This window comes from Salvia splendens, chromosome 3, assembly GCF_004379255.2.
Source record: "Salvia splendens isolate huo1 chromosome 3, SspV2, whole genome shotgun sequence".
Classification (NCBI taxonomy): domain Eukaryota; kingdom Viridiplantae; phylum Streptophyta; class Magnoliopsida; order Lamiales; family Lamiaceae; genus Salvia; species Salvia splendens.
This window is the reverse complement of record NC_056034.1, coordinates 5,200,562-5,214,268: the sequence shown is the minus strand read 5'-3', so window position 1 is coordinate 5,214,268 and position 13,707 is coordinate 5,200,562.

Here is a 13,707-nt window from a genome sequence, read left to right as displayed (position 1 = left end):
GAGTAAGGCCTTCGGAAATTCAGAGATTGGTGCAAATTGATGGAAACAGAGAAAAAGGTTGTTTGAAATGCCTAAGGACAGACAACGGATTGGAGTTTCTATCTAAGGAATTTGAGAATTTCTGTCTGGAAAAGGGGATTAAGAGGAATAGAACTGTGCCCTTGAATCCCCAACAGAATGAAGCCATACAGCCAAGGTGGAGATTTGTGTACTTGTGGCTGCTGGTTTGAGCTCAGGAAGTAAGCTGACTCGAAGAAGGAAGTGGAGAGAAGTTGCGTGAGCTAAAATACGATTTTAGCATAAGTGTTAAAGTAATTGCTAGCCGTTAGATGAATCTTAGTAAGATGGATTAAATCTTAGCCGTTCTTTTCTTTTGCTTTTGTATAAGTAGCTGACTTTATTAAGTAGTTAGCTGAGAGAGTTTTTCCCCAATTCAATTTGTAATCTGTAATCGAGAGTTCTTAGCAATACAAGATTCCTCTTCCATAATTTTTGTTATAGTTTTTCACTTGTTACTCAATCAATTCTAGACATTCTCGCCAACAGTTTTGTAATGGCATCCAGGCTATCTTCGGTCTAGAGTATCTACGGAAGCAAAATGCCGATGAATGCCAGAGATTGATATATATGCATGGTTCGGTGCACCATTTTCCAGGGATGATGGGCAGCATCGATTGCATGCACTGGAAGTGGAGGAATTGTCTGGTTGCTTGGAAGGGGCAGTTCACATCTGGATTCAAAGGGAGACACCCCACGATGATCCTGGAAGCCGTTGCTGACTACCATTTGCGAATCTGGCATGCGTATTTAGGTGTCGCAGAGTCGAACAACGACATCAATGTTCTACAGTCGTCTCATCTCTTCAATGACGAGTGTTGGGGTGAGGGTCCGACGGTCAGATTCGTGGCCAACGGCACGCAGTACAACAGGGTATACTATTTGGCCGATGGGATATACCCTCGTTGGCCCGTGTTTGTCAAGACGATCCGGCAACCGGTTGGGCCGAAGCAATCCTATTTCGCGGCAAAACAAGAAGGTGCTAGTAAGGATGTTGCGCGAGCTTTTGGTGTCCTCCAATCGCGATGGGCCATTCTACGGTGCCCGGTACAAGTTTGGCACGAAAATGATGTCGCCTCCATCATGTATGCATGTATCGTATTGCACAATCTGATAATAGATGACGAATGATTTGCTGCAGAGCGCTGGGCACCGGAAGAGGGTGCTAGTACAAGTAATGGTATTGCCACCGCCCCACTGCAGATGGTTGTACCGCGTACTAATGCATACTTGATCCAACAGTTCACCGATATGCAGAGGGAAACATAACATAGGACACTGCAGGCTGATTTGGTTGAAGAGGTCTGGAATCGTAGGGAAAAGGAAAGAGCGCGATATGCGTTCGCGGTGTTGTTTGTGTGATGTCAATAGTTTTCGTTGTATAATTTTACCTCTTTATATAATACAACGAAAATTTGGTTTTAATTTTTTTAAATTAAATTATGCATTTTTTTTATATTTATTATAGTCCGATAATTTTTATTCTACTTAAATTAAAATACCTCAAACAAATGAAAAAAATTATTAAATGGTGGCTTGGGCATGTCCACTATTGTGTGGACAAGTTTTTTGGTGGTCCGGCCAAGTTTTGTGGCTTGGCTCAGGGCCACGGGCTTAACTATTGGAGACACCCTTAGAGTGTCCACAATAGGGGAGCCGCGGCTCGTGGCTCGCGTGTGGCTCGGCCGCAGTTCCCTATTACGAGAGCCACGGAAGGCCGCTGCTGTTGGGCGCGCCCATGGGAGAGCCACGACGGCGACTCCCGGGCGAGAGCCGCGGCTCCCTATTGTGGCGGCCAAGAGCCGCGGTGCAGCCCAATTTTGAATTTTGTTTTAATAATTTCAAAAATTATTTATAAATACCTCATTCCTCACATTTTCACCTCACACACATTTTTAATATTTTCAAAAATTGTTTATGAATTTTAATTTTTTTTATTAAATTATGCATTTTTTATAATTATTATAGTCCGATAATTTTTATTCTACTTAAATTAAAATATACAAAAAATGAAAAAATAATTAATTTGCTGGTTTAAGCTTGTCCACTATAGTGTGAACAAATATTTTTTATGGTTCGGCTCAGGACCACGGGCTTACTATCGTGGATACCCTTAGAGCATCCACTACGCGTCGCGCCGGCGTCCCGCGACCCGTCCCAGAGAGACGGGTCCGTCGCGCGACGCGTTGCAGCTCGCCGTCCCGTCCCGCGCCGTCCCGCGTCCCGTGTCGCCGAGACAAGCGACGGGCCGTCTCACCACGCGCCTAGGCGACTTGACGCCCACTCGGCGGCCCGCGAGTGGGCGTCGTCACGTGCTGACGCAATAAATCATTTTTTTTAAAAAAAAATCAAATTTTTAAAAAAAATAGTTTTTATTTATAATTTTTTTTTTAAATAATTTTTACAAATGATTAAATACAAGAAATTCGTAATAGCCCACATATATTTTATGGGCTTGCGAATTTATGAAACTCATTCTTGGTTGCTTCTCTTTTATAGAGACAACCTTGAATGTTTTATGTTCCACTTTCGATGTGGGACAAAGTCATTCTTGGTTGCTTCTCTTTTATAGAAACAACTTTGAATGTTTTATGTTCCACTTTCGATGTGTGACAAAATAATTCATAGTTGCTTCTCTTTTATAGAGACAACCTTGAATGTTTTATTTTCCACTTTCGATGTAGGACAATGTCATTCTTGGTTTCTTCTCTTTTATAGAGACAACCTTGAATGTTTTATGTTTCACTTTCGATGTGGGATAAAATCATTATTGGTTGTTCTTCTTTTATAGAGACATCCTTGAATATTTTATGTTTCACTTTCGATGTGGGACAAAGTCATTCTTGGTTGCTTCTCTTTTATAGAGACAACCTTGAATGTTTTATGTTCCACTTTCAATGTGAGACAAAGTCATTCTTGGTTGTTTCTCTTTTATAGAGACAACCTTGAATGTTTTATGTTTCACTTTCGATGTGGGATAAAATCATTCTTGGTTGTTGTTCTTTTATAGAGACATCCTTGAATGTTTTATGTTTCACTGTCGATGTGGGACAAAATCATTTTTGGTTGTTTCTCTTTTATAGAGACATCCAAGAATGATTTTGTCCCACATCGAAAGTGAAACATAAAACATTCAAGGATGTCCATATAAAATTATATTTTTAAATTATGTCATTTTTATTTTTTTAAGATTTTAATTATGTTTTTTTTTAAATTTTAAGTTGTATTTTTATTTTATGTTGTAATGTTATTTTAATTTTAATGAAGTGTGTTTGTTTTGATTGAATTGGGTTGGAAAAAAAATAAAAAATGAAATTGAATGAATACTCCCTCTGTCCCGCTTTAGCAGTCCCGGTTGAGTCGGGCACATGTTTTAAGGGGTATTAAAGTGTGTAATAAATAAATGATGTTGTGGAGGTTGGGTCCCACTTTTAAACAACTTTTTTACTTTTTTGCTTTTAAGTGTGTAATAAATAAATGATTTAGTGGAAGTTGGGTCCCACTTTAAATGATGTAATAAATAAATTGATGTAGTGGACATCAATTTTTATGCATCGAGTTCAACCGGGACTCCTAAAGCGGGACACCCGAAATTGATCAACCGGGACTGCTAAAGCGGGACAGAGGGAGTAGTAATTAAGGGACGGTTAAGGGACGGAGCGTTGCAGGTTCCGTCCCTTAGTTAAGGGATGGTGGAATAAAGTACACTGGGGTCATCAAATAGTGGCCAAATAGTAGTTAAGAGACGGTATAGAGACAGCGTATTGGATGGCCTTATGCTTTTCAGAAAAAGTAAAATGGTCGGTTTGACAACAATTAAAAAAATGATTGTTAGTAGGAGGCCATACTACCGTACGATTTTGTATGTTCTATATTTTAGAATGATTTGAATATAGTAACATTAAAGTAGACAAATAGATATGTTGCCTTTAATATCATACTACTAAATCTTTGGAATTGAAAAGTCGTGTGTCGTTCAAAATATTAAACAAAATACCAAAAAGTACAAATTCCTCATTTAATTGTTCAAAATATTAATATAATACCGAAAAAGTACAATCGTATAAGTTTGAAAATTAAAATAGGTCAATAGAACACGACCTAATATTTTAGGGCATCGAACATGAATCTTTTCTCATTAAAAAGTGTACCATTATGAAATATGATAATAATTCTTTTCATATCTATTTTTATAGGAGTATAAAAAAATAAGGTGAAGAGGTATGCGTTAACTTAGTAAAGGACATAAATTGAACGACAAGAGCATGCAAAGCAACAAAGACAAACTTGGAAATTGGTTTTATTTAATTATTTATAATTAATTAAGATAGGTATATATGCATCGGAAACCTCGTGTTTTGGTCTATCTGGTCAATATAATCTCCGGTGCAGCACCACTATTTAATTACTAGAATTATACAAAAGGTTAACATAATTAAACTAATCTAATTTTTCTTCCAGTTTTGTCAGAATAGTCTGTATGAGAGCATCCACTACGCGTTGCGCCTGCGTCCCACGACCCGTCCCGGAGAGACGGTCCGGCGCGCGACGCGTTGCAGCTCGTCGTCCCGTCCCGCGTCCCGTGTCGCCGAGACAAGCGATGGGCCGTCTCGCCACGCGCCTAGGCGACGTGGCGCGACCCGGCGTCGTGCGTGACGGCCACTCGCCAGCCCGCGAGTGGGCGTCATCACGTGCTGACGCAATAAATCAATTTTTTTTAAAAAAAATCAAATTTAAAAAAAAAATACTTTTTATTTAGAAAAATTGTTTTTATATTTAAAAACAATTTTTACAAATAAATAAATACAAGAAATTTGTAATAGTCCACATATATTTGATAGGCTTGCAAATTTATGAAACTCATTCTTGGTTGCTTCTCTTTTATAGAGACACCTTGAATGTTTTATGTTCCACTTTCGATGTGGGACAAAGTCATTCTTGATTGTTTCTCTTTTATATAGACAACCTTGAATGTTTTATGTTCCACTTTCGATGTGGGACAAAGTCATTATTGGTTGCTTCTCTTTTATAGAGACAACTTTGAATGTTTTATGTTCCACTTTCGATGTGGAACAAAATAATTCATGGTTGCTTCTCTTTTATAGAAACAACCTTGAATGTTTTATGTTCCACTTTCGATGTGGGACAATGTCATTCCTGGTTTCTTCTCTTTTATAGAGACAACCTTGAATGTTTTACGTTTCACTTTCGATGTGGGACAAAGTCATTCTTGGTTGCTTTCTTTTATAGAGACAACCTTGAATGTTTTATGTTCCACTTTCGATGTGGGACAAAGTCATTATTGGTTGCTTCTCTTTTATAGAGACAACTTTGAATGTTTTATGTTCCACTTTTGATGTGGGACAAAATAATTCATGGTTGCTTCTCTTTTATAGAGACAACCTTGAATGTTTTATGTTCCACTTTCGATGTGGGACAATGTCATTCCTGGTTTCTTCTCTTTTATAGAGGCAACCTTGAATGTTTTACGTTTCACTTTCGATGTGGGACAAAGTCATTCTTGGTTACTTCTCTTTTATAAAGACAACCTTGAATGTTTTATGTTCCACTTTCGATGTGGGACAAAGTCATTCATGGTTGATTCTCTTTTATAGAGACAACCTTGAATGTTTTATGTTCCACTTTCGATGTGGGACAATGTCATTCTTGGTTTCTTCTCTTTTATAGAGACAACCTTGAATGTTTTACATTTCACTTTCGATGTGGGACAAAGTTATTCTTGGTTGCTTCTCTTTTATAGAGACAACCTTGAATGTTTTATGTTTCACTTTCGACGTGGGACAAAATCATTCTTGGTTGTTTCTCTTTTATAGAGACAACCTTGAATTTTTATGTTCCACTTTCGATGTGGGACAAAGTCATTCTTGGTTGTTTCTCTTTTATAGAGACAACCTTTAATGTTTTATGTTTCTCTTTCGATGTGGGATAAAATCATTCTTGGTTGTTCTTCTTTTATAGAAACATCCTTGAATGTTTTATGTTTCACTTTCGATGTGGGACAAAATCATTCTTGGTTGTTTCTCTTTTATAGAGACATCCAAAAATGATTTTGTCCCACATCGAAAGTGAAACATAAAACATTCAAGGATGTCCATATAAAATTGTATTTTAAATTATGTCATTTTTATTTTTTTAAGATTTTAATTATATATTTTTTAAAATTTTAAGTTGTATTTTTATTTTATGCTGTAATGTTATTTTAATTTTAATGAATTGTGTTTGTTTTGATTGAATTGGGTTGGAAAAAAAAATAAAAAATGAAATTGAATGAATAGTAATTAAGGGACGGAATAAGGGACGGTTAAGGGACGGAGCGTTGCAGGTTCCGTTCCTTAGTTAAGGGATGGAATAATAAAGTACAGTGGGGCCCTCAAATAGTGGTCAAATAGTAGTTAAGGGACGGTATAGAGACAGCGTAGTGGATGGCCTGACTATTTTATTTCTTCCGTTGAATTAAAGTAGGCAGCAGGAGCATGCTTTATGTTCTGATTTATTAATATTTTTGTAGGGGGAAAAATCTTTAAAAAGTAACCTTCCCCAAAAAGGGGAAAGTGGATTCACGTTGAAATCAAACTACTTTTGGAAATATGACAAAGAGTCATGAACTATTTATGGCATCAAAAATCGACTTTACAGTTCATTAGATGTATTGTTAGAGCATCCCCATCTGTGCTCTTGCCAACGAGTAAGGATGTGGGCTAAGATCCACTTTTACTCTCTGCTCTTATGCAATAGCACAACACCCACATCCGTGCTCTTCCGCAAGGACAAGCTCAAGGGTCTCACCATTCTATTATTCAATTTAAATAAAAACATTTCCACAAAATAAAAATGCATTAAAAATATTCGGAATACTATTACAAATTACAAAAAAATTAAAAATTGCATAATTAAAATCCTAAAAATTAAAAAGTACATAATTAAAATCCTAAAAATTAAAAATTACATAATTAAATTCATAAAATTAAAAAAAACTCACTACTTGTGGCCGAATTTCGCTCAAATGTGTTTGATTAGGTCTTCTTGTAGCTCAATGTGGACTCGGGTATCGCGCATTGTGTTCCTTGTTTCGATCATCTCGCCCACCGTCGTATGCACACCTCGGCGTGGGGGAGACCTCACGGTTGAGCTTCCGGCTTCATCCTCGTCGTAAAAGCTAGCCGTCATCGGTCCTTCATCAGCTATAATCATGTTGTGCAAGTTAATACACGTGTACATGATGTCGGCAATATTTTTCACGTACTGCAGCCGAGACGGGGCCTTCACAATATTGAATCGGGCTTGAAGAGTGGTGAAGAATATAACACGTTCAAGTCGTTGTTGGATCCGGTAATACCAAAATATGCATGTCAAATCCATATGCGGTAGTCGGTGACCGCTTCAAGGATAAGTGTTGGGACGCCGCCATTGTGGCCGCTTAAGTGTTGCCCCCTCCAAGCAGTCGGACAATTCTTCCACCTCCAATGCATGCAGTCAATGCTGCCAAGCATACCGGGAAAACCATGGACTGTTTCGTGAAGACGAAGCAACCGTTGGCAATCATCGGTGGTGGGTGCCCGAAGGAATTCCTCACCGAAAGCTGAACGAACGCCGTCGCAAAAAATTTTAAGGCAAAGGATTCCAGTTGACTCACCGACATGCAAATACTCGTCGAAGAGATCAGCTGTTTGCCCAGTAGCAAGTTGTCGGATGGCAGACGTACACTTCTGCAATGCAGAGAGACTTTGCCAACCGGTTGCGTCTGTACTTGTTTGAAAGTATTCAACACGGGCGGATAATGTGTTGACAATACGCATAAACAAGCGTTTTGACATGCGAAAACGGCGCCGAAAGTAATCCTCCGGAAACCGCGGCTGGTCGGAAGTAATCTTTCGTTGGCTCCCTCCCGGTCACGATGGATGTAGCGACGAGTTGATCTAGTTGATCGAGGAGGAGGGGCGGGGGTATTTGCAGTGACACAGGCTTCATAAGAGGCACGATATTTTTCATAGTATTCTTGTTCTTCGCGCTCCGCTTCCGCAATGAGATTGGTGAAATCCATTTGAGAGGGTTTGAGTGAGAGAGGAAGATGTACATAAGTTGTATGAAAAAATATGAATGAGAGATGAGTTGACGTGAAAAATGGATGATAAATGTGTGTATTTATAGATGATTTTGGGAATATAAAAAATAAAAAAAAGTTCCATAAAAACGGTAAAAAAACGGCCATATTTTTGGGAATCTGAAAATATATATTTTTTAATTTTTGGTATTATTTTCGATTTTAAAAAAAATGAATTTCCAATGGAAATGCCGTTGGCTCATCAGAACGCGTCACGTCAGCTGCTCGCTGGCACGGACGTGCTGGATGCATCGAGCAGCGCCGCGCCAGCGGCGGACAGTGGGTGCCGTCACGTTGGCACGGATGGACGGACGTCGTCCTTCAACCACTGCGGATGCTCTTAGGATATCGAATCAAGAGAATTTTTATTAATACTAGTATAGTAGATATGTGGAAACTCTCACTGTGGTTGGGAGGCAAGTATCATCCGATTAATTAGCCGATTATGAAGATGCACCACTTCAATTCGCCAAGAACGAATTCAAATTGAAATTAAAAAATTTGGGTAATATCTTCTGCTCGCTCATTTATACAGTGGAGATCAAGCACATAAAAAATTTAAATATTTTTATGAATTGTCCCGTCACATAATGCTGGCACATCTGACCAATTTTGTTGTGGGAAATATGCTGTAAATTCATGGTTTGACAGTCTCGCCTCTCTCTCTCTCTCTCTCTCTCTCTCTCTCTCTCTCTACACCCTTTCTTTAAATGATCAGTGACAAATGAGATGACAAAAAGCTATAAAAAGATTATTGCCTCAGTTTGTACCTTGGACTTGAGGCTCCAGAAATATGACATAAAATTATCATAGTCGATTTCACATTAATGAAGTACTCCAAAAGAATACCTGCTTTGTACAAGATCATAGTTTTTGAATTTAGCTATGCTCTTACCCTATGACTTAAATAGTAATTTAGCTGTCTTGTTTTGTTTTTTTTAAAGCTTTGCTGGAAAAGGTAGTGCTGTATTTATTTTGTGATTGCTAATGTCTGATACTTTTGTTATGCAAATGGAGTATGGATTTCTATCTTGTTTTTATTCTACCGTACTCAGATCAGAAAGTTTTCGCAAAAATGAATGTTATTCAAACTCATATTCTAATAATCTCAAAATGAAAAGAAGTTTTCTTAAATGAGTTATAGGAAACCATAAATTATTAGTATTTGCATGATGCTCCATGTCAAAAGTTTTCTATTTGGAGTAAAAAGACAAAAAAAAAGTGATTATAAGTATAATCTATTAATAGAAAACTGATGAGTCCGCGAATCTCTGATGTTTGTGAATGCTAGTAGAGAATGAAAATGCAGATCACGACACAGAGATTTACGTGGTTCGATTTACTGAAGTAAATCTACGTCCACGGGAAGAAGGGAGGGCAAGACTGTATTGCTTGATCTGGGATTACAGCTTACAACACAGACTTGCTATATGGTATTTTATCTCTAGAGAGCTTAACCCTTTTCTATCTGATCTAAGTTCTATTTATACATTGAACTAAGATCGTGGCTTGCATCACCACTAATGATGGTTGTGGATGTCGTGGAGGTCATGGAGGTCCTGCATGTAGCTTAGGTCATGGCCTACGATCGTGGCCTGAGCTGACACCACGTGGTAGTGGGTGTGTTGGAAGTTGTGGAAATCCTGTATGGGTCCACTAACTCCTTGTTCGGTCGAATACTGAGACCGAACTGCTTTGGCTGCCGATCTGAGAGTAGAGCTTGATGCCGACCTGAGAGCAGAGCTTGATTGGTTGGCTTTTACCGAGCTGTAGGTTGAGGCCGAACTCTTTGGTAATGCCGAACTCATACTCTTCCTTGGGCTTTGGGCTGTTGGTTGCCGATCTGAGAGCAGAGCTTGATTGGTCGGCTTTTACCGAGCTGTAGGCTGAGGCCGAACTCTTTGGTAATGCCGAACTCATACTCTTCCTTGGGCTTTGGGCTGATGGGCCGTCATTGCTGTTGGGCTTGTTTAGTACGCACCCCATCACTACCCCCCCCGAAGGGGCGAAGTGAATCACTTCGGCGAAGTGAGTCACTTCGGCATTCTGGATAAAGGCAAGGGGGAGGCTGATGTCAGGGGACGTGCCTTGCACGTGACTGCATTAAATGCGACAGTAAAATCCGGCCGTTGAATCCTGAAAAGGTGGGATTCGAAACGGTGCGACGATTTTGAAATCTTCGCCGAACCTGATAAATACCTCCTTTCTTCATCATTGAAGCACTTTTGCGACTGCTTCTTCTGCACTCTATCTCCTTTGCGTAAAAATTTCCTTCCGCTTTCAAGAATTTCTTCAGAATTTCTTCAGATTTTGCAAAGAGTAAGGACCATGTCTTCTTCTTCTTCTTCTTCCGAGTTAGGTAGCGGTAGGAAAGGGGGCAAGGGGTCTTCTAGCCGGAAAGAGTCCGGAGAGAAGACTGTAGAATACTTTCACAGCGTCTTGAGTAAGGACACCGTGATATCTCTACACGAAAAATATCTTCTTCCCGGGGGGAAGGCGGTGGTTCCCGACGATGATCATAGGGCTAACGACCCGCCGGAGGGTTATGCCACCGTTTACGAAGCCTGCTTAGAATGCGGGCTTCGTTTCCCTCTTCCCCCACCTTTTGTAGAGCTTCTTGATTTTTTTCAACTCCCTTTAGGTCAGGTGACTCCGAATTCTTGGAGGCACTTGTCGGCTTTTGCTGCCGAACTCCGTAGGCTAGATAAGGATCTGTCTCTGCGGGCAATCCTTAATTTTTTCCAATTTAAAAGGAAAGGATCTTGGTTTTACTTGATCCCCTTACAGCCTTTTAGGGCATTCTGCAAAACCAAGTGGCCGAAATGGCAAAACCGCTTCTTTTTTTATAATAGGACAGCGGCTCCGGGCTTTCCCTGGAGAGGGCCGAAGTCCGTGATTCCTCATCCTCGGTTAGAACCGTTGGCCGAGCTCGAGGGCGAGCTCAATAAGATTCCTATGATTAGGAAACAATACTCGGAAACTGAGCTCGTCAAGGGCGACCTTGTGTTCAATATCTCGTCTTCGGACGAAGAAACTGAGGGTGAGGATTTCTTTTTTATGCTTTACTGCTTTAGCAGCGAAAACTAACCTTGTTTCCTTGCTTTTTGGCAGTGTACATGCTGAATAAGGCTAGCCGCAAATCTTCGGAGTCCAAGGAGCCGGAGAGGCCGAAAACCACCAGCTCGGCGTCTGATGCCGAGAGGACTCCGAAAAGGCAAAAAACCTCTTCGGATCCGAAGAAGCCGGAGTCGACCTCGGCAAAGGGGAAGGGGAAGGCCCAGAAGCCCCCGAGAGCGCCAGAGAAAGACGTGGTCTTGGCGCCTCCTTCGGAACATATCTGTGAGCCGTTTTTATGGCCCACGGACTTCGCCGAGGAGAATTCTCTTCTTGATTTTCTGGCCTTGCTTTTTTCCTGTATTTTTTGTGGCCCCTTTGTTGACTTTTTTCTTTATTCATTTTCAGAGGAACGATATGCTCTCCAAGCTCGTCGCCGTCGAACTCTCCAAAGCGTCCAATGACTATGCTGAGATGCAGAGGAAGTTGGCGGCTGCTTGTCATCGGGCCGAACAGGCTGAGGCTAACTTTGAGAAGGCCAGAGCTGCTAGGATTTCGGCCCAGGATGAAGCTCAGTTTGCCAAAAACCAGCTCGTCATCCAGCGAGAGCAGACGAAACGGAGGGATGCTGCTGCCGTGGTTGCCCAAGGGGAGGCTCTCCGTGTTTACACGGAGAAACTCTTTTTGAGCAGCCAGTTCTCGGCCTTTGTCGGTAGTCTGGTAAGGCTAATTACCGATAAGGGCGAGCAGGGGGCCGACGTCGTGCTGCCTCTGTACAGCCGAGAGATAGCAGCTCGGCTTCAGAATCTGCCGCTCCTTGAGGAGCTCGCTTCATCCTCGGTCCTGCTTTCTGCAGACCGAGTCCGGAGTTGTCGAGCTGATCGGGACGAGAACCTGGAGGCTATCTTTGCCTCCGTGGGACCCGTTTCACCCGCTTCGACTTACAACGGAGAGGGTGAGGCCGAGCCGCTGGAGCGGGAGGCCGAAGTCGAGCGGGCCGGGCATCCGGAGAAGGAAGCCGATCAGGAGGCGGAGGCGAGGCCGGCAGGATGCGAGGCCGAGGCTGAGGTAGCTCAGGAGAAAGAAGCTGAACCAGACCAAGGAGCCGGAGACGAAGCTGGCGGAGTATGATTTCGTCTCCCTTCTCTTAGTCTAGTTTCTTCCTTGTAAAATGGCCTTGAAGCCCTCCTAGTGTAAAAATTTTCCTTGTGAATGAAAAATTTTCTACACTTGTCTTCGTATAGCTTTTCGTACTCGCCTTTATTCTTGTCGTATTTTACTATCTGCTCGGTACAGCTGCCGAACTAATATAGCTGCTTTGTACTCAAGGAGATGGAGATACTTCACTGGAAACGGCTGTACTCTTCGGCTTTAGACGAAGCTGAGAAAAGAGCTATAGCCGATCAGACGAAGAATGACGAGCTTCTGGCTCGTTTAGTGAAGCTGGAGGCCGATAATAAGGACTTAGAGTCCGATAAGAAGGATCTGGAGGCCGAGCTGAATACGACTATTGCTGAGAGGACTGCGTACGAGGATTACATCCGTGTGCGCGGGGGAGTGACCATATCAGATGTTCAGAGTCGAGTTGACGAACTGTGGGAGGAATATCATGTACTCCGGAGGAACAATGCGCTGGAGAGCTCGGCTTGCCAACAAGTTGTGAAATCATTATGGCGCTGGGCTTCTCGGTACGACATCATTCTTTTCCGGCGTCCCGCAATCGAGAGATTCCTTAGGCATTTCCCGCCAACAGATGCTCGCACTCCAGATCAAGCCTCTGGTTCCCTTGTTCAAATTCCTACTCCAAGTCAACAACGAACTCCGGAACAGCCGGAAACGTCAAGACGAGAACGGGCTCAGGAGCAACCGGAATCGTCAAGACAGGGACGGACTGAAATTCGCCGAGGAGTTGTGACTATGAGCGAGCAAGATCAGCAGATGCTTATTGCAGAGACTCTTCATCGCCGAGGGGTTAGAGCTTCTGGGGCTCGCGGAAGAGGTGTTGGGTCGAGGATAGCATCTCGTCGACCTGCTTATTCTTCATCTGCTCGGAACAACCGAACTCGGCTTCCAGAGGATTTTGCAGATAGGTGGCTTAACTTCAGCAACCCTGGACAGTAGAATAGTCCTTTGTAATAGCGTAACGCCATTTTGTAGGGTAGCTGAGTTGTATGCCGAACAAGATTTGAAAAATGAAATTTTATTTTCGCTTCTAACACTGTATTTACAGCTTAGCGAAAAAATTTCATCGTACTTGTCCTCGGTCTTATGAAGTAAACTTCTTTGACCGGACTTGGTCCTTGGCCTTATGAAGTAAACTTCTTTGACCGGACTTGGTCCTTGGTCTGATGAAATAAACATCTTTGACCGGACTCGTCTTTGGTCTGATGAAATAAACATCTTTGACCGGACTCGTCTTTGGTCTGATGAAATAAACATCTTCGACCGGACTCGTCTTTGGTCTGATGAAATAA